At 42.6% G+C, this 25,085-nt stretch overlaps 1 non-coding gene across 1 annotated transcript; it reads left to right on the forward strand.

Annotated features, from left to right (window-relative positions):
• The first annotated feature begins 23,632 nt into the window (after positions 1-23,632).
• Gm23680 lies at positions 23,633-23,796 on the forward strand. The gene has a single exon (XR_003949093.1). It is a non-coding gene; the product is annotated as a U1 spliceosomal RNA (small nuclear RNA).
• The last annotated feature ends 1,289 nt before the right edge of the window (positions 23,797-25,085 follow it).

Genomic DNA, 25,085 nt, shown 5'->3' on the forward strand with positions numbered 1-25,085 from the left:
CCGAAGCACGTAGATTTTTGTCTTGTTCCCTGGCAACATGCTAAAACAGACTTATTTATACTTTGGATGCTAGGCTTTCAGAAAAGAGCGGAAGAGGTAATGGGACAATTAGATAGAGAGAGACCCTGCAAATAAACAGGCTACAGCTACTGAGTACCTGAGCCAAAATCCAGGCAGGCTGCTCTCTGAAGAGGATGGGAGGTGGGGGGCAGGTGGGAGAAAAAGGCTTTGAAAATTGTCCCTGTAAGTGACAGACTGGAGAAAGGGTCATTTGAGACAGTTTCCTCCCTATTAGAAGAGATGTCTGTTTTGTGTGCTCCTAAGCCAGAGTGTCCCTGGCTCTCTGGTCACGCACATCAGGAGAGTGGCACACTGTGCATCTGGCCTTTTCCTCAGGAGAAGGGTGGGTAAAAAAACCCTCCTATCCATCATCTGCCCTGCCTGCAGGATAACTAATTTCTGTGAACCTGAGGGGGGTTCGTTTAGAGTAATATAAGTGACAGAAGAATACAAATGGCCTGTTTACAGTTGTCATTGCCGAGCAAACGGGAACAGCCAGCTAGGTGGACAGCATGCTAAAGCTGACAGGTTTTAGCACTGGCTGTCTAGGGATGTCATGTATGTAGAAGTTCTCAGAATCATGCACGACCTTGGAGGGTGTCTCCTTTCTGCCTCAATCTTCAAACATAATAAACTGAAGCTGTGTAGAACAGTGTATATCTATTGTCGATTTCTAGTTCTTTCCTTCAAATACTGGAGAGCCAGCTGTGCCAGGTACTGAGCTGTGTGCAAGGGATGTGTGACTTCAGACACTCTGCAGGAGGTGTTCAGCCCACAGCCAACACATCTAAGGGCTGGAGGCCTCTGGAACAAAGGTTTTTCTCTCATGTTGAAAATGCCGGTGGGGAAGATTTACAAAATCTGAGATATCTCATTTTAAAATTTCCAGAAGAGAACAACCTTCTAACTTTAAGAACTAAGATCTCTCCTTCAAGGACAACCCACTCTTTTTTGTCCCCTCTTCTTGGGACAGCCCTCTGACTCGAAGTCATTCTGTTGCTCATACCTTATGCAGGTATTGTACTCCTTCAGTGAGCAAGCCAGTTACTCCTTTTTTTTTTTTCACCCCATGTCTTAGTCAAGGTTTCTATTCCTGGACAAAACATCATGACCAAGAAGCAAGTTGGGGAGGAAAGGGTTTATTCAGCTTACACTTCCATACTGCTGTTCATCACTGAAAGAAGTCAGGACTGGAACTCAAGCAGGTCAGAAAGCAGGAGCTGATGCAGAAGCCACGGAGGGATGTTCTTTACTGGCTTGCTTCTCCTGGCTTGCTCAGCCTGCTCTCTTATAGAACCCAAGACTACCAGCCCAGAGATGGTCCCATCCATAAGGGGCCTTTCCCCCTTGATCACTAATTGAGAAAATGCCTTACAGTTGGATCTCATGGAGGCATTTCCTCAACTGAAGCTCCTTTCTCTGTGATAACTCCAGCTGTGTCAAGTTGACACAAAACTAGCCAGTACACCCCATCTACCTTAATAGCTTCTGGGAGAAGCCAAGGGAGGTGGTATTTGGGGTGAGAAAGGGAAAGAGATTACCAGTTTCTCTACTCTGCAGGGAAATCCTTGCAGGAGTGGAAAGGCAGCAGCAGTCATGGGCAGATCTCTGCCGTGAAAGAGAATAGTCCATGCATTGAGCCAGTGATGTGAGATGAGGGATTTGCATCACCTCCTGAAACATTACCTTAATGCTGTCTCCACTCTGGGGATAGATAACATAGGTACTTGGTCTTTTCAAGTGGCCTAGAAAACAGCTCAGATGGGCATCCATAAGGCTGCCATTGGGCTGTCTTGGTAGAGCAAAACAATAAAGTGAAGTATGTTCTAGACAGACAATAGTCTAAAGTCCCAGCAGGAGGAAGAGAAGATCCGTGTATCAAGGGCTCTGACCAAGACAAAGGAGATGTAAGCATGATCCATTCCAGTTCCAAATATCAGTGGAGAATACAGCAGAAACTCAGGAAAGTAGAAGCACTAACAGTGCTGTGTGCCTCAGGGGATTCTTAGATTATCCTGGTTCTCTAGTAGTGCAGAACTGATAAAATGGATGTATTTATTTGGTACCCTCGCAGGATAGAGGCTACTACTGTTCCTATAAAGTTGGAGAACCCTGTATCCACTCAGTGCACAAAGCTACATGCCTTGGCAGTCCCAACCCAGCACTGAAGGCCTAGAAGATTCTTAAAGGAACTTTGGTCTTTGGACCCCACATTGGAACCCAAAGGAGCTGAAGTATGATCTCGGTGACACATTCACCAAGATGCGACACTCTCTGACAAGATGACAAGATGACACTCTCTGGAAAGTCCTGCTTACTGTGGGGAAGTGTCATCCCCGTGGGTTACCTTAGAAATGCCCAGAGACATATCTCTTAGCTGGTTCATTCCCATCAAGTTGACAGTCAAAATTAAGTATTACAGATGCCTTGTTTTAGCATCTCAAAAAATGGCTGGGGATAAAGACGATTGGCAATGCCCAAGTGTCTGGACCAGGGAGAATAGTCAAATGCCAAAGTCAGCCAAAACCATAGTCACCACAGTCACACTTTGGCTGCAAAAAAACTCCAAGAGACTTTTCATTATTTTCTATTTTTATGTACTGCTTCAATTTTCTATGAGTTTGTGTTGTCTACATAATTAGAAAAGTAGGTTATAACCATCCTAAAGTATTGAACTGGACTAAATCCCTTCTCTACCAACCATACAGGCACATAGACTGACCCTCCTGCTATCTGGTGATTATGAGCTGAAAACATTCTCGGGAGTACAAGAAGAATCAGTTTGCTTTTTCTCCTCCAGTCTCAGCTTAGTGTAGAAAACAAATGTATCTATTATTGTATGTCAAAGGGCAGAGATACCACGGGGCCTTTCTGTTCTCTCTTAAGCAGCACATCATGTGTCCTTGAGATAAGAGTAAGTCTAGAACTAATGACTTCTCGCAGCCTGACCAGCTCTAGCCTTTGTCTCGGTTATTTTTCCCAGACTTGCCTGGCTCTGCTTACTCACATAAGAGTTCACAAAAAATATATGGAAGGGCTCAGAAAGCAACAATTTTCTTTGTTTCTTTTGTAATGTTTGCCAGTTATTTCACCTCAGACAGACTTCTTGCTCAACGTTCCCAGTACCCTTTAACAAAACTGCCAATAGCACTCACCAAGCAGAAGCCAGTACTCCTGACAAAAGGAATAATGAAAGGAAGCATAAGACACAATATGGTGACCGGCGACACAACTGCCCCCTGTGGTGAGCAAAATGCTAAGAAAAAAAAAAGAAAGAAAAAAAGAAAGAAATAGATTTTTACTTTAATTCACAACACGGTACTATTACTAACAGCAACAATAATCTAATGAAAAGGATAAGAGGGATGAAGGAGGAGGGGAAGGAAGGGGCCGCAGCAGCATCACCATCACCAATTTCATTCCCTGAAACTGTGAGGCTGAAAATATAAGGTACTTAAGCCCTCCCTCACTGCAAGCTCAGGCTATCCCCTGCATTCATCAGTCATCTAACCCAAATCCCATCTTCATTAGGCCCATCTTGCTCCTGCCCTCTCCTCCTCATATATTCAGCTCTGTAGGGACCGGCAGGAAGGGGCAGCAAAGCTCAGCATGTTCGTTCGGCAAAGGCTCGGGATCACAGTGCAGCTATTTTTGACCCAAGGAGGATGCTGGCCTTCTCAATTGTCATCAGAAGTTAAGTCTTCTGGACGCCAGAGCACTTCTTACCTCCGCATATTCCTGCTGTGCGTCTGCCCTCTGACTTCACCCTGCTCTTGCTCTCCCCACTCACTCCCAGGCAGACTCCTTTTCTTCTCCTGAATGTTGTCTTCTACTGATGATTATGAACATCACACCATTTTTTTCCTTTTCCCTTGTGTTCCCAAGATCCTTTATGAGGCTTGACACCACGTGCTTCATTGACTCCAAAGTTGAGGACTCTACCCTATCACAAGGCTTCTAAAAGTCTTCAACAGGGATGCCAGCCCACCCACCACCAAGAGATGTTTGGTTCTGTCTGGAGATATCATGCACTGTTGTGTTATAGCAGGGTATGGGTACGGGGTGTTAGCATCAAGTAAGCAGTTACCAGAGATACAAATAAACAACTTTTGATGTCCAGAATATTCCCCAGAAAAATATTGTAGAGCTCTCAAGGTCACAAAACAGAGGTTAAAGAGCCTTACCCTAAGGAAAACACCTTTACAGCTCTATAGGGACCAAGAGGAGAAGGATGCTTGAGCCCACCCCTCCAGTGTATCTGCCTGGCATCCCTTCATCCACACCTCCACACCTTTTCTTTAAATTAGGACATGGATTTGAAGGGCACAGATGTTGAAATAATGTCACCACACAGATGAGGAAGATGAGAACCCAAGGGAAGACACAGCTCTTCCAAGGTCAGGCAGGGAGGCTGGCTGTCTGGAACTTAATGTTCTGTTACAATGAGAACTCCTCATTAATCTATCTGGCAGGCATGCTATTTAGAAATGGAAGCTAGGTCAATCTGACAGGTCCCACTCCTGATGAGGCTACTGTGTTTCTGTCATCTCCAAAGGGCAGTGCAATGTCATTATTCAGGCAGGCTTCTGAATTGCTCTGGAATTGTGTGACATGTGTGTTTTCCCATATTGTGAACAAACACTGGCGTCACTCCCATGTGTCTGCTTTGTGTTTAATTTAATTATCATGTATTACCTTCAGAGGTGACACTTCCCCAACCTAATCATAGCATGCTATGACAATAAAGCAGCATTCAGGGCTTTGGTTGGGGGTGGGTACAAATCTGGATTTGGTGTTAAGCCTTCCCTTTGGTGGTAGTGGCAGCTCAAACTATCTTATGACCAAACAGAAGCTTAAGGGTTCACATACTTGAAAAGTGCCATGTAATGACTGGTTTAAGAACAGTGAAGTCTGGGGATTGGAAAAGAAGGCATCAGAGTTTGCCCCCATGTCTCTTTCACTGTTCCCTGCTTCTTTCTGGAAATAAACAGTATTTATTCAAAGCATTATTCTCTCCATAGGCGGCATTATTCTCTCCTTAGGCAGCAAAGATGCCCTTAAATGTACCTCTTATAGTTTGACTCTTAGACACTCCAACACTAGATCCTATTTTGAATACTGGAAGGCAGATGACAACACTGTAGGGGGAAGATGTGAAGGTATTGCTCCACTGGGAGAACTAGCTCTCTAGAAGGAAGTTCAGGAAGGTTCGAGCCCACCCTCGGTTACTACCTTACTTTTCTCCTATGTGAACTGTCAGCTATGGGTTCCCATCACCATAGACTGCTCTGCCTGAAACTCTAAAATGGATCAAAATAGACCTTTCTTCCAGTAAGTTCTTTCTGTCAGGTATCATGGTCACAGCAACACAGAAGAATCTAAGACGGTGCCAACAGGAGGACCTCAAAGGTGTGACCTCTTCTTGTCATCACTCAGACTAGGAACGGATCCCTCCTTTAAACCTCATGTGGCTGAGAACTCAGCTGCTCCTTCAATTACCATGCCACACAAAAGCATGTCAAGTGAGGAAAGAGGACTCTACCTAAGACGTTGCTTCAACCGAGCAGATGCTAACAACTACATATATGATGAACCATCACCACAATTGTGGTCCCCAAAGAAGGACCACACAGCCATTAGTCATAAAGGTTACTTTGCTATTTCTAAATATTAACTAAATTAAACAGTGTGTCTCACTCTACGTAGTTACCTTAAAAATTATCCAGGCTGTGGGTGAGTTAATGGCTTATTCTGTTCTATTACTAAGTGTACTCCATTATAAAGATACATTTATGTTTTGTTTCTCTACGCCCCTCCGCTATTGATGAAAATTGTGTTGTTGCCATCTTGGGATCATCGGTGTCATAGCACGTGCCCTGCTTTCCTGGTTTACTTAGTTTATTTCTATGATAGCTGTCCACACATTCTTTAGAGAATATGTCCCTATATTCAGTATTTTATGTGCTATGCTAGTTAATGGTATCAGCTTTTAAATTGCTTCATATTTGCTTCAAAAATTGCTTCTAATTGCTTGTTACATTTTTATAGTTTCTTGAACAGTGATCTTGTATGCCACATTTTGCAAATAAAGACAGTTCTTATATGACTGGGGATAGGAGGTAAACCTTAAGAGTAGAATGCTTGCTAGTCTTTGAAGGCAGGCTGTGGTTTTCACCTACAGCACAGTAAAAGGTAAAGAAAGAAAGAAAAAAAGAAAGAAAGAAAGAATAAATAAATTATTCTCACCTCAAAGTTCATGAATAAGCTCTGACTTCACTCGGGTTATTGACAGAATTATTTACAAGTCACCTTGTCTTCTGGAAGTCACCCTCAGTCCCTGCCGCTCAGCCTCCCCAGCACAACCACCTGCTTCCCTAAGTCCCCCATAGATAGACCAGCTAAGACCTGTGAGTGATGCTACATGCAAAGCAGAATCTTGAGTATCTAGCAGTGTAGCCCTGGAAATGGTGCCCTGCTACTGCTGCCCTTGTCCCTAAGTTAGAAAAAGAAAGGCATTACTTCTGTGGTTCTGTAGCTCTTTGAAATCCCTGCATATTATTTTAATAGAGACTTTCAAGGGAAACTATATGATTCAGTGCTCAATTCAACGCAAGTGTCGGGATGAAGATGATTTCAGTGGGTAAAATCTGAACCTGTAATTGCAGATGCACTCATCGGGGTTTGTTGCAGAAGTCTCTTTAATGTGTCTCGTGATGATACTGTTTGTTTCAGGATGTGAAAGAGAAAAGCTAGGGGCAAGAGATTATGACCAGATGAAGAATTCCAATTTCCAAAGAGATTTCATCAGCTGGATACAAAAGGTAAGGGGTGGCGAGAAAATACACAAATTCAGGTGGATCCTAGGTACCACAGGGACACTCACTCCAATTGGTCAGCGCTCCTCTGGGAGAAATGGTCTTGATGTAAGATCTTCTTTTATTGACTTTTGATAAAAAAATCTGAGAATTGTCTACAAAATTTTCTACATATATAATTCATTTACAAATAAGTATGAAATTGTTTTTAAAGCCATCAACTAAACTAGTTAATTAGTCTAGCTACTACTGCTAGTGAGTACACAGACCAAAAAAAAAAAAAAAAAAAAACTCTTACAGTCAATAGAGAAAAGTGCACATAACTGAATGAGTGGGAGAACTTAAGATTTCAATTAGATGTAGATTTTTGCTACTTAATGAAAATTCATGTATTACCATTTCATTTCATTAGCACAGAGAAAAGACGTGTGTGCATGTGTGTGTACAGCCATGTGCTCCTTCAGGCCAGAGAAAGGCACATCTGGTATCCTTTCTCTATCACTCTCTGATGCATCCCCTTGAGACAGCGTCTCTTAGTAAGCCAGGAGTTAAGTCGACAGTTGGCCAGCCTAATAATGTTCCTGAGTCCTTCTCCAGGTCCTGGGGTTACAGGAACAAACGCCCATGTTCAGCCTTTCATTCCGATGCCAAGAATTTGAATTTGAGTCCTCATATTTGTGCAGAAAGTGCCACCTCTCTGGTCCTCAAACGTCTTCATTAGTGAAGACTTCTAGGAATGGAGACAACTCTTGTGTTCAGGGTGTTTGCAGCGTAGCAGGACCTTGGAGCTCTCTTCCAGTGTTACAGAGGTCAGCACAGCCTGAAACTTAAAGAATGACTGAGATACTTCCCTTGTGTGCAGTACTTCACACACCGAACATGACGAAACTCTCCCTCCGTACAAGGCACTGTTCTAAGCGATCCACATTTGTGATGTGACTTTATTTTTCATTTCTTTTAGCTCAGACTCCCTCTCCATAAAGAAAAGAATGGTCACTGTTTATCAGGCTACACAGACCTTCTTTGTATGAGTTTTCCCAGCACTGAAACAAAATACCCAATAGAAGCAACTTAAGTAGAGAAGATTTGCGTTGTGTCACTGTTTCAGAAGTTTTAGGCCATGGTGGTAAGGAAGGCATGGTGGTAGGAGTGGTATTCAGCAGCTGTTCACACCCCCTGCCCCCACAGAAAGCAATGGGCCTGGGTATGAACCTGGGTGCGCTCTCCCCTAGCCAGACTTTAAATTCCAGCACTCAGTAGGCAGAGGCAAGCAGATTTCTGAGTTCAAGGCCAGCCTGGTCTACATAGCAAGTTCCAAGCCAGGCAGAGCTACTTCTCCAGAAGAAATAAAAGGTTTATTCTAAGTACTACCATTTCATTCTCAGACTCCATCTAATCACAGGGAGAAACTAAGTTCAAGGTCCTAGGCCTTAGGAGAGCTGGGGACTTCCCAGTAGCTGAACAGCTTCTGTTGTAAGGAAACAGTTCTCTGAGTCCAGCCATTTCAGGGACAGCTCATAAAGGAACAGCTGTCTGAGTCCAGACATCTCAAAGACAACCTCTCCATTTTGCTAGTGGGGTCAAAATAAATTCATGCTCCCAGGCTCTGGAACCTATTCCTATCCTGACTGACAGAAACTCCCTTGCTCAGCCCCTATGTCAAACTATGATTGGACAATACTGTAGCCCGCCCCGCTGTCCCTTACTTTATGGTACATCTTTTAAATATGCTTTATAACATCTGATCGGGGTCACAGTTCAGCTCCTGAGTCTGTTCTGTGGCACTGATCAATCATCAGCAGCTTGATAACAATACATTTTTATCATCTGCATTGACCTGGTGTTTGAGTTATGTTGAATTTAAATGGACCCCACAAGACTACACAGTGAGACCCCCATCTCAATAAATAAATAAGGTAAAATTTAAAAATAAAAAGTATTTGAATTTAAAAAAAAAAGCTTCCTGCTCGTGACCTACTTCTATTTACCTCACCTCCTACAGACTTCACAGTAGCACCACAAACTGGGGTTGAAACATTAAAAAAAATATATATGAGCCTGCAGAGGCTATCTTAATTGGGACTAACAGCCTATATTGGTTTATTTCTGAAGCAGCTTGGCAGCCTCATGATATGGTTGTCATTCTCCCTTTGAACTTTTCTTCATCCTAAACTTCCCTTGGCTGCACTAAGTTCAAACACACACATACACACACACACACACACACACACACACACACACACACACAGAGCCTTCAATCATTTTCACCCATTTGGCTACATTTCTTTACTACAGTTCCTTTCTAATTGATCAACGTTAACTCCTAGTCTATTGCTACAACAATCAATCTTAATAACTGCTATTGAGTTTATGATTATAGCAATCATCCCTGTAACGAGCTTCACGTTAGTGCTCACCTATTCCTTTTTTTAGTTAACTTGACAAGGACTCCTTGATTTCCTGTTTCTATTAGGAATATTTTCAAAACATTCCTGTCCATCATAGAGAACAAACACATACTAGTCCTCTCTGCTTATAATCCACACAGGAGAAAAGAGACACAAAAGGCAAGGCACTCTCTTTTTTTCTTTTTCTTTTTCTTTTTCTTTTTCTTTTTCTTTTTCTTTTTCTTTTTCTTTTTTTCTTTTTCTTTTTCTTTCTCTTTCTCTTTCTCTTTTTCTTTTTCTTTCTCTTTCTCTTTTTCTTCCTTCCTTCCTTCCTTCCTTCCTCCTTTCTTTCTTTCTTTCTTTCTTTCTTTCTTTCTTTCTTTCTTCATAGTTTCTCTGTATAGCCCTGGCTGTCCTGGAACTCACTCTGTAGACCAGGTTGACCCTAACCTCAGAGAGATCTGCCTACTTCTTCCTCCTGGGTGCTGGGAATAAAGACACATGCCACCACCCAGCTTGTCATTTCCCCTTTCCAAGTTGACTTGTCACCACCACTCAGGCCTGCTCATCCATTGCTGCAGACCCCTTTCTCCTCCTGCTCCATTCTCACTCACACAGATTTCTCAGCTCTGTGTAGTTCATCCCACTATCACAGGTGCAGATCCTGTCAAAGCAGAAACTGCACACAATACCAAAGTCTTGGTAAACGTCTTGGGAGTACAGGCTGGTGTGTCTTCTCTGAAGTGTGGCACAAGACAGAGACAAAGAGAAAAGCCAAAGCTTTGTTCCTGGGTTGAGAGGGGGTAAGGACATCTGAATATTCTTCAGAAACAGTACATGGATCAGTACATTAAAAAAAATAATAATATTGCACTGTTAATAAATGAAACTATAAAAAAAAAACATCCTGAGTAAGGTGTGCCAGATTGAGAAAGACAAATATGGTATGACTTCACTTACGTGTGGATATTATCTGTTAAGTCAATGATACCCAAGCTACAATCTGTAGAACCACAGAGAGTAGGTATACAGATAAATATCCCTAAAACATGAACATAGAATAGATAAAGATGAATGAGGGGTGCTGGAATCAGAGGATCAAGTTGGGAGGAGAGAGGGGCAATGAAGGAGGGGATCTCATACTGACATAGCCCCAATTACCCCAAGCCCCATGGGAAAGGGGAGAAAATATGGGGCTTTTTCATGCTGAGAGTGGATCAGTCTGATTCTTGAGTGGGAAACTTCCTTTTTCTCTCTTTAGAAACAGACGGTACAGCTCCACTGAGCAGCATAGGACTGCAGTTTCCACATGTCCCCTGCCATTTGTCCCACCACATTCTCTCAGGGATTTCCAAATATTCGGTGCTTTCTTTGAGGGATCATGATATAATTATTTTCATAGCATAGTGTTTGAAAACATTAAGAAAGAACACATGCTGCGATTACTGCATTCCTACAGATAACCCAAATTATGACTGAGATTTATAGAATACCTACAGATGTGATATACATATGCTTTTCATATTTGACTTATCTTGGATATCTGCCTTATCAGGACCTCTCTTGAATCTTGTTAATGTTTTCCTTATAATGTTTTCATGTGCTAGACAAGTGTCATACAACTAAGTCACATTTCCAACCTTCTGTTCACTTACTAATTCTCTTTCTTGATTTAGAGCATTTATTCAGTCATTTCTGAATCCCACTATTAAAACTTCCCTGGTACATCATTAAAAATTGCAATAATGAGCCCCGCTCTTGTTAAAGAAATTCCTTCTATACTACTTGCCCAGGCCGTGGCACACATAGCTCCAGTGCGTACAGATCTCAACAAGACATCATTATGTTCCCAATTCAGAGATGAGAGACGCTACAGGGTAAAGACCAGCAGGCAGCATCAGACCCATGGTCTGAATCCATACAGACCAGACTCTGAAGTATCTCTCTCATCCATAAAAACGGCCCCTTTAAAGGGCAGGACTTAGACAGATGATTTAACATCAAGAAAGCCAAAACTTCAACACGGCCATGCTGTGAAAATGGTTCAAGATTGACAGTTACAGCAGAAATGACAAAACTCTCTTCCTGATCACTAGCAGTCAGTGGATTGGAAAACCCCGGGGCATCTAGAGTGCCACCCCTAACTCTGTTGTCAGAGACAGTCTGGGCATCAAGCCAATTCTTGTTGGACAGGTGCAGAGAGTAACCCTAATCATAGGCTTTGTTTTGTGTCATGCAATCACCCAGGTTGCTGCTGGGGTTCTCTTCATTTCTCTTGTTTCTATCAGTCTGATTAACCCATCTATTACCACTTGCCTCTCCCTTTCTGCTCCTTCTTCAAAGGAAAACCTGTCAATATGCCCAGTGTTGTCTTGTTATGTGTGCTTGAAACACATTGTCATGCTTTGCATGCCAGTGTGTAGATGCCAGTCAAAATGGACAGCAAAGTTCAACATGAGCTTTGGGGATGACATTCAAAGTGGTCATCCATAAGGCAAGATAGAGATCTCACAGGAAGCCAACCTTGATCTTGGACTTGCAGCCCTCCATGATTGTGAGAAAATAAATTTTAATCCTTGAAATCAGCCGATCTGTAGTACTTTGTTATAGCAGCCAACAGCTTTGAAGACACAATTGCTGAGCTTGGCATATTATAGAAACACAGGAATGACTTAACTTCCTTATGGAAGGTGTGTATAGAAGGGGCCCTTGCGCTTCCATGGCATAGCATAGTAGAGAAGCAACCATGACCCAGTAGGTATTTCCTAGAACGTACACCAAAATACTGACACGGAATTCCAGAAAACTCATTTATTATTCTAACACCTAGAACATGAAAATAAGAACCAGGAAAGGCTTGGCTAAGTGATAGGTAATGAATTGACTTATTTCCCCTCCTTTAATACCTCATTGCTGAGTCTGTCCTTTACCATAAGTAGATACAAACTTCGTTGCTAATACAACGTATTGAAAAGTAGTCAATGATACTAGGTCTCCATCTAGTATTGATTCCACCCTAAAAAGAACTTATTTATGCTCTACAAATACTCTGTTAAAGCTTGAGCGTAGATAGTGAAGGTTCCATGGAGAAGTGTAGCTGTCCTTTGAGAATGAGAGGAAGAGCACGTCTATCTATGATCCTGGGGAGAGAGGAGACATAGGAGGCCAGTCCCAGGGTCTGATGAGAGGTAAACTCTGGAGGTGGGACCATTTCCTAGGACTCTTCCACACTTCAGTAGAGTTGCTCTATCTAAGCCTGTGTGAATGTAAAATATGAACTCAAGTGAAAGCTATTACTTGTGTCCTGGAGGGACTGAGGCTGCTTGCCTAGACACAACAGTACAGAAAGTAGGTAACTTGGACAAGCTAACCATCAATAACTGGCAGCCTTCACAGGCAGGGGCTAGCTTCCAATGAATGGATCTTTTAAAAATTAAGTCACCAAATCAAACTGCTGCTCCCATGGAGTCTTGCTATGTTTCCAGACCAGTTGGTGTCTGTCTAGCTGCTCGTGCAGGTTGAAAGGGTGCATCCTTTCCTTCATTCTCTGCTGCAGACAGCAACTCTCTGAAACACAAGATTGGCTCCTTCCTCTAGAGAATATGGCATACTTTTAAAAACAGATGCACACTTTCAACTTTAGAAAATAGAATTAGAAAGGACTGAGTGCCCATGGATGAGTTGTTTTGCACTGAGCCGCCAGGGACAAAGCTAATTTCTCTGACTCAAGTATTTTGCCTCCTGCTGCACAGACCTGACCAGCCTTTAGTCTGTATTAGGACGGAGGGGATATCATTGTCTATGTTAAGGCGCCACTCTGTCTCCAGTGATCTCTATAACCCGCCTCTGCAAACAAAGTGCGAAAATGCTTTTCACCTATTTCTTTCCAACAGCAATTATAGCCCCTATCATTAAAAAAAAAAAAAAAGGGAAAAAACAGTGCAAAGTTGATTGGGCAAGGCATGGGACTAAATGAGATTGCCACTTCCCCTCCTCACTGTCACATTTCTCTAAACTGTAATGAACACTTTCCCTTGGAGGCACAAACCTGAGGCTATTGGTGACAGAAATGAGGATGGAGCAATTCTAGTTCATTGCCACAGAGCGTGATGATTTCATTTCAGGAGACCAGTGATACGCAGGGAGGCCTCTTACCTTGCTATACTCTCATCTTCAGCCTGCACTAAATTTACTAAATTGGACATTAGAGTTTGCACTGTGCGGGTTAGGATGTTGCTTTCTCCCTCCGGGCCATCACCTGGCACATCTTTTTCACAGTATGGCAAGAGAGAAGAGGCTCGGGGAGGGACTGTTACCCTGGAGGTAAACTCATTCATTCATTCATTCATTCATTCATTCAGGCTTTCTTGCTTCTTGACATGTATGCACATGCACTAGGAATGCATGTCGAAACTTGTAGAGGGAGTTCTGTGGAACTACAAATATAGGAAGTTTCTAGAAACTAGCTCATTTCATTGGATGTAGTGGGTCATTTTGACAATTAGAATTCATGGTAAAATCAGTCGCTAGTGGTGAAAGAGGTGGTTCATTGAATAGAGTACTTGCTGCATGAATATGAAGACATGAGTCTGGATTCCCAGAACCTACATAGAATATGATACAGTAGCACAAACATTTGTAATCCCAGGGCTCCAACAGAAGATAGTTAAGTAGGGTCAGGAGAATCCCTAGAGGCTAGATCAGTGTTGCTGTTAGTAAACAAGAGACTACTCTACACATGGTGGAAAGCAGGAAATACACTTGTGGGTGTTCTCTGACCTCCATGTGTACTCTGTGGCACCAGGTGTGCTTTTGCATGAAAAAGAACACAGGCATACACATATGCACACAAATCATACACGTACACAAATTAAAACATTGCTTACTGGGTTCTTAAATATCTTGTGGTAGTAGAGAAGAAATTTCCCTGGCTCCTATGCCCAATATCGAGTTTGTGGATCATGGATATGATATCAGAGGGCACCAATATTTAGGGATGCGGAGACCAGGTGAGAATAAGTCAGAGTGGAGGAAGCCCATGAAAAGTTGCCTGCACTTGACCCCTGATGCTGATGACACTTCTCCTCTGCTGCTAGAGACAGAATCAGAGATGTCCAGTTTCTGGAAAAACGCAGCTGTGTTGAACAGTAAACATTTTACTGAAAACCTAAGCAAGATACAGCACAATACATATAATATGTATATACCAACACCAAGTAGAAAATAATCCGTGGAGTGTGTCTCGTCTCCCTCACTGTTGTCACACTCTATCAATAGCCAGTTTTCCCAGATACAGATGGCATGAGACAACACCAGGAGTCTCAGTGTGACAGACGATGACAGCTCTCAAAAATGTTTATCATGGTTTGCCAACGAGAAACACCCCACTGCTTTCTTAAAACTCAAAGCACTCAAGGTCAGCCTGTTGTGCTTGGAAGAAACCTTGCTAGAAATGCTGGTTGTTAGCTGACAACAAAAGACAGACCATTTCAGACAAGCTGGAGACATGCTGTTGGGCATTGTGTATCTGCTTTGATATATATCCTGCAAAGCAACACTGCATGGGGTAGAGGAGAAATGCCTGCTTGACTTTGACCACAGGAGTCCTCAGAGCCCAGCATTGCACAGCCTGGTGAGAGTCAGAGAATCAACCCAGAGCTTTTAGACATGCATGGAAATCCATCGAGACTAGATTCCAGTGGCTATTTTTAAAAACCATGAGTTTAAAATAACCCAAGTAGTTCTTAGCAGTGGGCTGGTTCTATTGCCAAGAGAGGCTGAGAGGAAAGTGTTTCTCAACGGGTCGTATAGGAGCCAGACTGCCAAGCTCAGAGACATGGTGCCAAAGACACTCACTCGAGGGCTCAAATGGTAAACATGACTGTGTGGGCTGGAGGTGCCCTTGGAGGGTTGTGATAGACCTTTAGAAGAATCAGCAAGACACCGTGCTCTGGAAAGAAAGACAGGAGTCTTCAGGGAGCCCTGACTGAGCAAGGCCATCACCTATGAAACACACACAATAGCCTCACCATTGTAGGGTGCAAAGGTCAACTGCTAGCAGCCTTCAGATGAAGAATTCTGGCTTCCAGGATGCTAGGATGGGGTCTTAAAACCCACACCCACAGTGCCTCCTCTTTATAAGGTCCACGATCTCAACAAAGGGAATGGAGCCACCCAAAACTGTCAGGTATTCCAACCTCTATTAATGTGAGCAAAGTTATCCCTCAGAATCATGCTCAGAAGCCATCTCCCAAGACATTCTAAATCTCATTAAGTTGAGCATCAAAATTAACCACCCCAATGTATCAGGCTTCCTAGGAGAGAGGGGAGGGGATAAGAATGCTGCCTGAGAGAGAACCGGACAGCTTCTGGGACAGGCGGAAGCACAGAGCCGCTGAGGCAGCACCCTTGGCGGGCCGCAGACAGCCGGCCACGTCGGGACCAGCGGACAGGTGTCCGCCTGGCTTGGGAGGCGGCCTCGGCCTCAGCAGCAGTGGTCGCCATCTTGATTCCGGGACTCCCTAGAACTTAGGAATTTAGTCTGCACAGGTGAGAGTCTGCACCACAGAAGCTGACAGCTTCTGGGAACTGCCAAAGCAACACAACTTCTGAGAAAGGCCCTGTTTTGGGCCTTCTTCTTCGGCCAGGAGGAGGTCCAAAAACAAGATATCTGTGCACCTTCCCTGTAAGAGAGCTTGCCAGCAGAGAGTGCTCTGAGCACTGAAACTCAGAGGAGAGAATCTGTCTCCCAGGTCTGCTGATAGACGGTAACAGAATCACCAGAAGAACAATCTCTAAACAGAGTCAACTATAACTACTAACTCCAGAGATTACCAGATGGCGAAAGGTAAACGTAGGAATCCTACTAACAGGAAACAAGACCACTCACCATCATCAGAACCCAGCAATCCCACTTCATCCAGTCCAGGACACCCCAACACACCTGAAAACCTAGACCTAGATTTAAAAGCATATCTCATGATGATGGTAGAGGACATCAAGAAGGACTTTAATAAATCACTTAAAGAAATACAGGAGAACACTGCTAAAGAGTTACAAGTCCTTAGAGAAAAACAGGAAAACACAAGCAAACAGGTAGAAGTCCTTACAGAAAAAGAGGAAAAAACATAAAAACAGGTGATGGAAATGAACAAAACCATACTAGACCTAAAAAGGGAAGTAGACACAATAAAGAAAACTCAAAGTGAGGCAACACTGGAGATAGAAACCCTAGGAAAGAAATCTGGAACCATAGATTTGAGCATCAGCAACAGAATACAAGAGATGGAAGAGAAAAATCTCAGGTGCAGAAGATTCCATAGAGAACATCGGCACAACAATCAAAGAAAATGGAAAATGCAAAAAGATCCTAACTCAAAATATCCAGGAAATCCAGGACACAATGAGAAGACCAAACCTACGGATAATAGGAGTGGATGAGAATGAAGATTTTCAACTCAAAGGACCAGCAAACATCTTCAACAAAATTATTGAAGAAAACTTCCCAAATCTAAAGAAAGAGATGCCTATGAACTTACAAGAAGCCTACAGAACTCCAAATAGACTGGACCAGAAAAGAAATTCCTCCCGACACATAATAATCAGAACAACAAATGCACTAAATAAAGATAGAATACTAAAAGCAGTAAGGGAAAAAGGTCAAGTAACATATAAAGGCAAGCCTATCAGAATTACACCAGATTTTTCACCAGAGACTATGAAAGCCAGAAGAGCCTGGACAGATATTATACAGACACTAAGAGAACACAAATTCCAGCCCAGGCTACTATACCCAGCCAAACTCTCAATTACCATAGATGGAGAAACCAAAGTATTCCACGACAAAACCAAATTCACACATTATCTCTCCACGAATCCAGCCCTTCAAAGGATAATAACAGAAAAAAACCAATACAAGAATGGGAACAACGCCCTAGAAAAAACAGGAAGGTAATCCCTTAACAGACCTAAAAGAAGACAGCCACAAGAACAGAATGCCAACTTTAACAACAAAAATAAAAGGAAGCAACAATTACTTTTCCTTAATATCTCTTAACATCAATGGTCTCAACTCCCCAATAAAAAGACATAGACTAACAAACTGGCTACACAAACAAGACCCAACATTTTGCTGCTTACAGGAAACACATCTCAGAGAAAAAGATAGACACTACCTCAGAATGAAAGGCTAGAAAACAATTTTCCAAGCAAATGGACTGAAGAAACAAGCTGGAGTAGCCATTTTAATATCGGATAAAATCGACTTCCAACCCAAAGTTATCAAAAAAGACAAGGAGGGACACTTCATACTCATCAAAGGTAAAATCCTCCAAGAGGAACTCTCAATTCTGAATATCTACGCACCAAATGCAAGGGCAGCCACATTCATTAGAGACACTTTAGTAAAGCTCAAAGCATACATTGCACCTCACACAATAATAGTGGGAGACTTCAACACACCACTTTCTTCAAAGGACAGATCGTGGAAACAGAAACTAAACAGGGACACAGTGAAACTAACAGAAGTTATGAAACAAATGGACCTGACAGATATCTACAGAACATTTTATCCTAAAACAAAAGGATATACCTTCTTCTCAGCACCTCACGGGACCTTCTCCAAAATTGACCATATAATTGGTCACAAAACAGGCCTCAATAGATACAAAAATATTGAAATTGTCCCATGTATCCTATCAGACCACCATGGCCTAAGACTGATCTTCAATAACAACATAAATAATGGAAAGCCAACATTCACGTGGAAACTGAATAACACTCTTCTCAATGATACCTTGGTCAAGGAAGGAATAAAGAAAGAAATTAAAGACTTTTTAGAGTTTAATGAAAATGAAGCCACAACGTACCCAAACCTATGGGACACAATGAAAGCATTTCTAAGAGGGAAACTCATAGCGCTGAGTGCCTCCAAGAAGAAACGGGAGACAGCACATACTAGCAGCTTGACAACACATCTAAAAGCCCTAGAAAAAAAGGAAGCAAATTCACCCAAGAGGAGTAGACGGCAGGAAATAATCAAACTCAGGGGTGAAATCAACCAAGTGGAAACAAGAAGAACTATTCAAAGAATTAACCAAACAAGGAGTTGGTTCTTTGAGAAAATCAACAAGATAGATAAACCATTAGCTAGACTCACTAGAGGGCACAGGGACAAAATCCTAATTAACAAAATCAGAACTGAAAAGGGAGACATAACAACAGATCCTGAAGAAATCCAAAACACCATCAGATCCTTCTACAAAAGGCTATACTCAACAAAACTGGAAAATCTGGACGAAATGGACAAATTTCTAGACAGATACCAGGTACCAAGGTTAAATCAGGATCAAGTTAATGATCTAAACAGTCCCATATCCCCTAAAGACATAGAAGCAGTCATTAATAGTCTCCCATCCAAAAAAATGCCCAGGACCAGATGGGTCTAGTGCAGAGTTCTATCAGACCTTCAAAGAAGATCTAATTCCAGTTCTGCACAAACTATTCCACAAAATAGAAGTAGAAGGTACTCTATCCATCTCATTCTATGAAGCCACAATTACTCTGATACCTAAACCACAGAAAGACCCAACAAAGATAGAGAACTTCAGACCAATTTCTCTTATGAATATCGATGCAAAAATCCTCAATAAAATTCTCGCTAACCGAATCCAAGAACACATTAAAGCAATCATCCATCCTGACCAAGTAGGTTTTATTCCAAGGATGCAGGGATGGTTTAATATACGAAAATACATCAATGTAATCCATTATATAAACAAACTCAAAGACAAAAACCACATGATCATCTCATTAGATGCAGAAAAAGCATTTGACAAGATCCAACACCCATTCATGATAAAAGTTCTGGAAAGATCGGGAATTCAAGGCCCATACCTAAACATGATAAAAGCAATCTACAGCAAACCAGTAGCCAACATCAAAGTAAATGGAGAGAAGCTGGAAGCAATCCCACTAAAATCAGGGACTAGACAAGGCTGCCCACTTTCTCCCTACCTTTTCAACATAGTACTTGAAGTATTAGCCAGAGCAATTCGACAACAAAAGGAGATCAAGGGGATACAAATTGGAAAAGAAGAAGTCAAAATATCACTTTTTGCAGATGATATGATAGTATATATAAGTGACCCCAAAAATTCCACCAGAGAACTCCTAAACCTGATTAACAGCTTCGGTGAAGTAGCTGGATATAAAATAAACTCAAACGAGTCAATGGCCTTTCTCTATACAAAGAATAAACAGGCTGAGAAAGAAATTAGGGAAACAACACCCTTCTCAATAGTCACAAATAATATAAAATATCTCGGCGTGACTCTAACTAAGGAAGTGAAAGATCTGTATGATAAAATCTTCAAGTCTCTGAAGAAAGAAATTAAAGAAGATCTCAGAAGATGGAAGGATCTCCCATGCTCATGGATTGGCAGGATCAACATTGTAAAAATGGCTATCTTGTCAAAAGCAATCTACAGATTCAATGCAATCCCCATCAAAATTCCAACTCAATTCTTCAACGAATTAGAAGGAGCAATTTGCAAATTCATCTGGAATAACAAAAAACCTAGGATAGCAAAAACTCTTCTCAAGGATAAAAGAACCTCTGGTGGAATCACCATGCCTGACCTAAAGCTTTACTACAGAGCAATTGTGATAAAAACTGCATGGTACTGGTATAGAAACAGACAAGTAGACCAATGGAATAGAATTGAAGACCCAGAAATGAACCCACACACCTATGGTCACTTGATCTTCGACAAGGGAGCTAAAACCATCCAGTGGAAGAAAGACAGCATTTTCAACAATTGGTGCTGGCACAACTGGTTGTTATCATGTAGAAGAATGCGAATCGATCCATACTTATCTCCTTGTACTAAGGTCAAATCTAAGTGGATCAAGGAACTTCACTTAAAACCAGAGACACTGAAACTTATAGAGGAGAAGGTGGGGAAAAGCCTTGAAGATATGGGCACAGGGGAAAAATTCCTGAACAGAACAGCAATGGCTTGTGCTGTAAGATCGAGAATTGACAAATGGGACCTAATGAAACTCCAAAGTTTCTGCAAGGCAAAAGACACCGTCAATAAGACAAAAAGACCACCAACAGATTGGGAAAGGATCTTTCCCTATCCTAAATCAGATAGGGGACTAATATCCAACATATATAAAGAACTCAAGAAGGTGGACTTCAGAAAATCAAATAACCCCATTAAAAAATGGGGCTCAGAACTGAACAAAGAATTCTCACCTGAGGAATACCGAATGGCAGAGAAGCACCTGAAAAAATGTTCAACATCCTTAATCATCAGGGAAATGCAAATCAAAACAACCCTGAGATTCCACCTCACACCAGTCAGAATGGCTAAGATCAAAAATTCAGGTGACAGCAGATGCTGGCGTGGATGTGGAGAAAGAGGAACACTCCTCCATTGTTGGTGGGATTGCAGGCTTGTACAACCACTCTGGAAATCAGTCTGGCGGTTCCTCAGAAAATTGGACATAGTACTACCGGAGGATCCAGCAATACCTCTCCTGGGCATATATCCAGAAGATGCCCCAACTGGTAAGAAGGACACATGCTCCACTATGTTCATAGCAGCCTTATTTCTAATAGCCAGAAGCTGGAAAGAACCCAGATGCCCCTCAACAGAGGAATGGATACAGAAAATGTGGTACATCTACACAATGGAGTACTACTCAGCTTTTAAAAAGAATGAATTTATGAAATTCCTAGCCAAATGGATGGACCTGGAGGGCATCATCCTGAGTGAGGTAACACATTCACAAAGGAACTCACACAACATGTACTCACTGATAAGTGGATATTAGCCCAAAACCTAGGATACCCAAGATATAAGATACAATTTCCTAAACACATGAAACTCAAGAAAAATGAAGACTGAAGTGTGGACACTATGCCCCTCCTTAGAAGTGGGAACAAAACACCCTTGGAAGGAGTTACAGAGACAAAGTTTGGAGCTGAGATGAAAGGATGGACCATGTAGAGACTGCCATATCCAGGGATCCACCCCATAATCAGCATCCAAACGCTGACACCATTGCATACCCTAGCAAGATTTTATTGAAAGGACCCAGATGTAGCTATCTCTTGTGAGACTATGCTGGGGCCTAGCAAACACAGAAGTGGATGCTCACAGTCAGCTAATGGATGGATCACAGGGCTCCCAATGGAGGAGCTAGAGAAAGTACCTAAGGAGCTAAAGGGATCTGCAACCCTATATGTGGAACAACATTATGAACTAACCAGTACCCCGGAGCTCTTGACTCTAGCTGCATATGTATCAAAAGATGGCCTAGTCGGCCATCACTGGAAAGAGAGGCCCATTGGTCAGGCAAACTTTATATGCCCCAGTACAGGGGAACGCCAGGGCCAAAAAGGGGGAGTGGGTGGGTAGGGGAGTGGGGGTGGGTGGGTATGGGGGACTTTTGGTATAGCATTGGAAATGTAAATGAGCTAAATACCTAATAAAAAATTAAAAAAAAAAAAGAATGCTGCCTGAGAGTTCCCTAGACACCAGCTCTCCCTCCCACCTCTGATGTGCTCTGGGGCCTCAGGTCAAATGTCAGTATGTTCTGTGTAATATTAACCTACTTCCTAGCTCACAGGCAGTGAGTATTAGGCCTGAATCAGTGGTGTCAGGGTTCTGTGTTTGAAAACTATCTTTTATCACATGAAAGTCCCCGTGTTCTCCACCCCCCTCACACACACACCATCTTCATGGAAAGACTCTGAGGGAAAAAAAAAAGAAAGAAAAAGTGAGGCCTAGGTGTCCTCATGTGAAGAAACAAATGGAAGGGTACAAAAATGATAATGTGCCAGAATAAAGAGGATGCACCTACTCTGCTAAGTCTTTCTATAGAAGGAATAACTTTGTGTTAGCTTTGTGTTAACTGAAACAGAATACCTGAGGAAATTAAAATCACTGCCCCACTCCAACAGTAGAGACCCCAACTCTAAGAGATTTAAACACAAATGAAGTCTCTCTCTCTCTCTCTCTCTCTCTCTCTCTCTTTCTCTGTGTGTGTGTGTGTGTGTGTGTGTGTGTGTGTGTGTGTGTATATGTATGTGTGTGTGTGTGTGTGTATGTGTGTATGTGTATGTGTGTGTGTGTGTGAGTGTGTGTGTGTGTGTGTGTGTGTGTGTGTGTGTATGTTGGTAGGGATTGATCCCAGTGCCCTGGACATGCCAAACCAATGCTCTTCTATTAAGCTACACTTTACTCCTGGCCCAGAGTTTTATGTTTGTTCAAAGTATTGTTGATTGCATCTTGCTACTCGCTTTTATTTTGACTTTCCATCTTGATAGCAAGCCCAGGAGCGGAAGCAATTTCAGGTCTATGTCATGGCAAAGGTTGCTCTCTCTCTACTCTTTGCCTTCTTTGCTCTTAAATTCACTCTCAGATGGATGAGCAACCAGAAGCCATAACCTTCTCTTAGGAATGAGAAAAGTTCCCTGAAGCCCAAAGCCTCCTGGGGGATTCCTCTCTTCCCCTTGAGGTTCTGTAAGTAAATAAGATTGCAGAAGGGACTGCACCTCAGTTTGCGTCTTAACAGGATCCATCACCTTGTACCATATTCCCAAGTCACCACTGCTGTAGAGAACACAACCGTGAATGATCGTCAGAAATGGCTATTGGGTGGCCAGGAGCCCACAGGTACCTGCCAACTGGACCAATGACCTCAAAAAAGACTGCTGTCTAATGAGCAGAAGGGCGTGCCCACAGACACCAAGCTGCGGCACAACACACAAGAATTTCTCCTTGGAGAGTATAATGTTTGATTTTGGCTTGGTTTTATTTTAATTTCTTTTTTATTAGTGTCCACAAGGTAATCGCCATTTACTTCCTCAACAGCTCCAGACTATCGGTGCTGCTAAATTAAAGGATTGGGTGCTTATAAGCAGGAAATGTAGCTTTCATAATTCTGAAGGCCAAGAAGTCCAAGATGGGGCGCCAATAGATTTGATGTCCGGTCAAGGGCTGTTTCTCACAAATGGTGCTGCCTAGGCGCCCTCATGTGGAGAAGCAGACAGAAGGGTACAAAAAAGGACAATGCGCCATGGTTCTTCAGACCAGTAGAGGATGGGCATACTCTACCAAGTCTTTTATAGAAGGAATAACTTACCTAATTTTGTAATACCTGAGGAAATTAACTTCAGAAGTGCGGCAATTTATTTAAGTCATGATTCTGGCAGTTCCAGCCCCATTAGTGTCAGCCTCTTTCACCTCAGCAGGGGTTAGAAACAGAGTTGAAATATTGAGATACTGTTTAGTTATCATCTATTTCTCTAACACCAACAGACTTGTCCATATTTGTGGTGATTAATACTGTTCATCAATACTTACCTGGCAGGGGAGATACCATGATCACGAAGGTGGTTATCCCAGGGTGAGGCTTATCCATTAATCTTCAGATGTACTGAAATCTGCGATTTCCCCAAATGTAGGAAACTTGGCTGCATAATTTGCGGTAGTGGGGGGGGGCAGTACTGCGTTCCCACTCTCCCCTGAAAGAAAAAGAAAAAAGAAAAAGAAAAAAGAAAAAGAAAAAAGGAAAAAAATACTGCTCATCAACTCAACAGGATCTAGAGTCACCTAGGACACGGCCTTCTGGGCTTACCTGTAAGAAATTATCTTGATTAGGATAGCTGGGGCGGGAAGACCCACCTTAACTGTAGCATCATTCTTCGGGCTGGGGTCCTGAATGGAAAAAGGAAGGAGAAAATCCGCTGCATACCGACCTTCACCAGTCGTAACCCGTGTCCTCTCCGTGGACATAGTGTAACCAGATGTCTCATGCTCTTACAGAAACACCTCCGCACTGGGATGATCTATATCCTCAAACTAGAATCTAAAACACATTTCCCTTAAGTTGCCTTTGTTGGAATATTTTATCACAATGTCTTAAAGTTTATATTTCTGTGATGAAACACCTTGACCAAAAAACAAGATGGAGAGGGAAGAGTTTAATTGCTTAAACTTCTGCACAATAGTTCATCATTGAAGGATCCCAGGGCAGGAATCTAGAAGCAGGAGCTGATGCAGAGGCCATGGAGGGGTACTGCTTACTGGCTTGCTCCCTTTGGGTTGATCAGCCTGCTTTCTTATAGAACCCGAGACCACCTGCCCCGTTACAGTGCCACTCACATGGACTGGACCCTCCCCCTTCAATCACTAAGAAAACACCCTACAGGGTGCCTATGATGTGATTTTATGGAGGCATTGTCTCCATTGAAACTCCCTCCTCTCCAGTTAACTCTAAGCTGTGTCAACCTGACATAAAAGTAGGCAGCACACGCAGCAAAGAGACACGTAACTAAACAACAGTTAAATGCTTTTGAATATTGCTATACCAAAATAGAAATGGTTGTTAGAGTTATAAACTCATCAGTCTGGTGCCTCAAAGGCCTGGGGGTGGAGGGTGGAAGGTCAGTCCAAACTCAAGATGACTCCTGTCAGATGCCATAATGCATAGGCTGAGTGGGGGTCCAGCACTTGTGATACCACTCCTAAGATGACTGTGACACTCAGAGATCTTGAACACCACTAAGAGGAGCAAGCAAGTAGTGGAGAAATGGAAGAGAAAAAGAAACAGAAGGATTTGGGCACAATGAGGAAAGGCAGAACTGGGGACTTAGTGGGTAGTGAGGAACAGCCTGACGTGATTAGTCAGTGATGCTGCATGCGACCATGGTGAGGTCCTGGCCTGACCAGGGGCTACATCTGGGTCCATGGACCTGCAGCAGCAGGAGTCTGTTTACCAGCAAAGGCCCGGTAGAAGTCCCTGGTCT

This window comes from Mus musculus, chromosome 10, assembly GCF_000001635.26.
Source record: "Mus musculus strain C57BL/6J chromosome 10, GRCm38.p6 C57BL/6J".
Classification (NCBI taxonomy): Eukaryota; Metazoa; Chordata; class Mammalia; order Rodentia; family Muridae; genus Mus; species Mus musculus.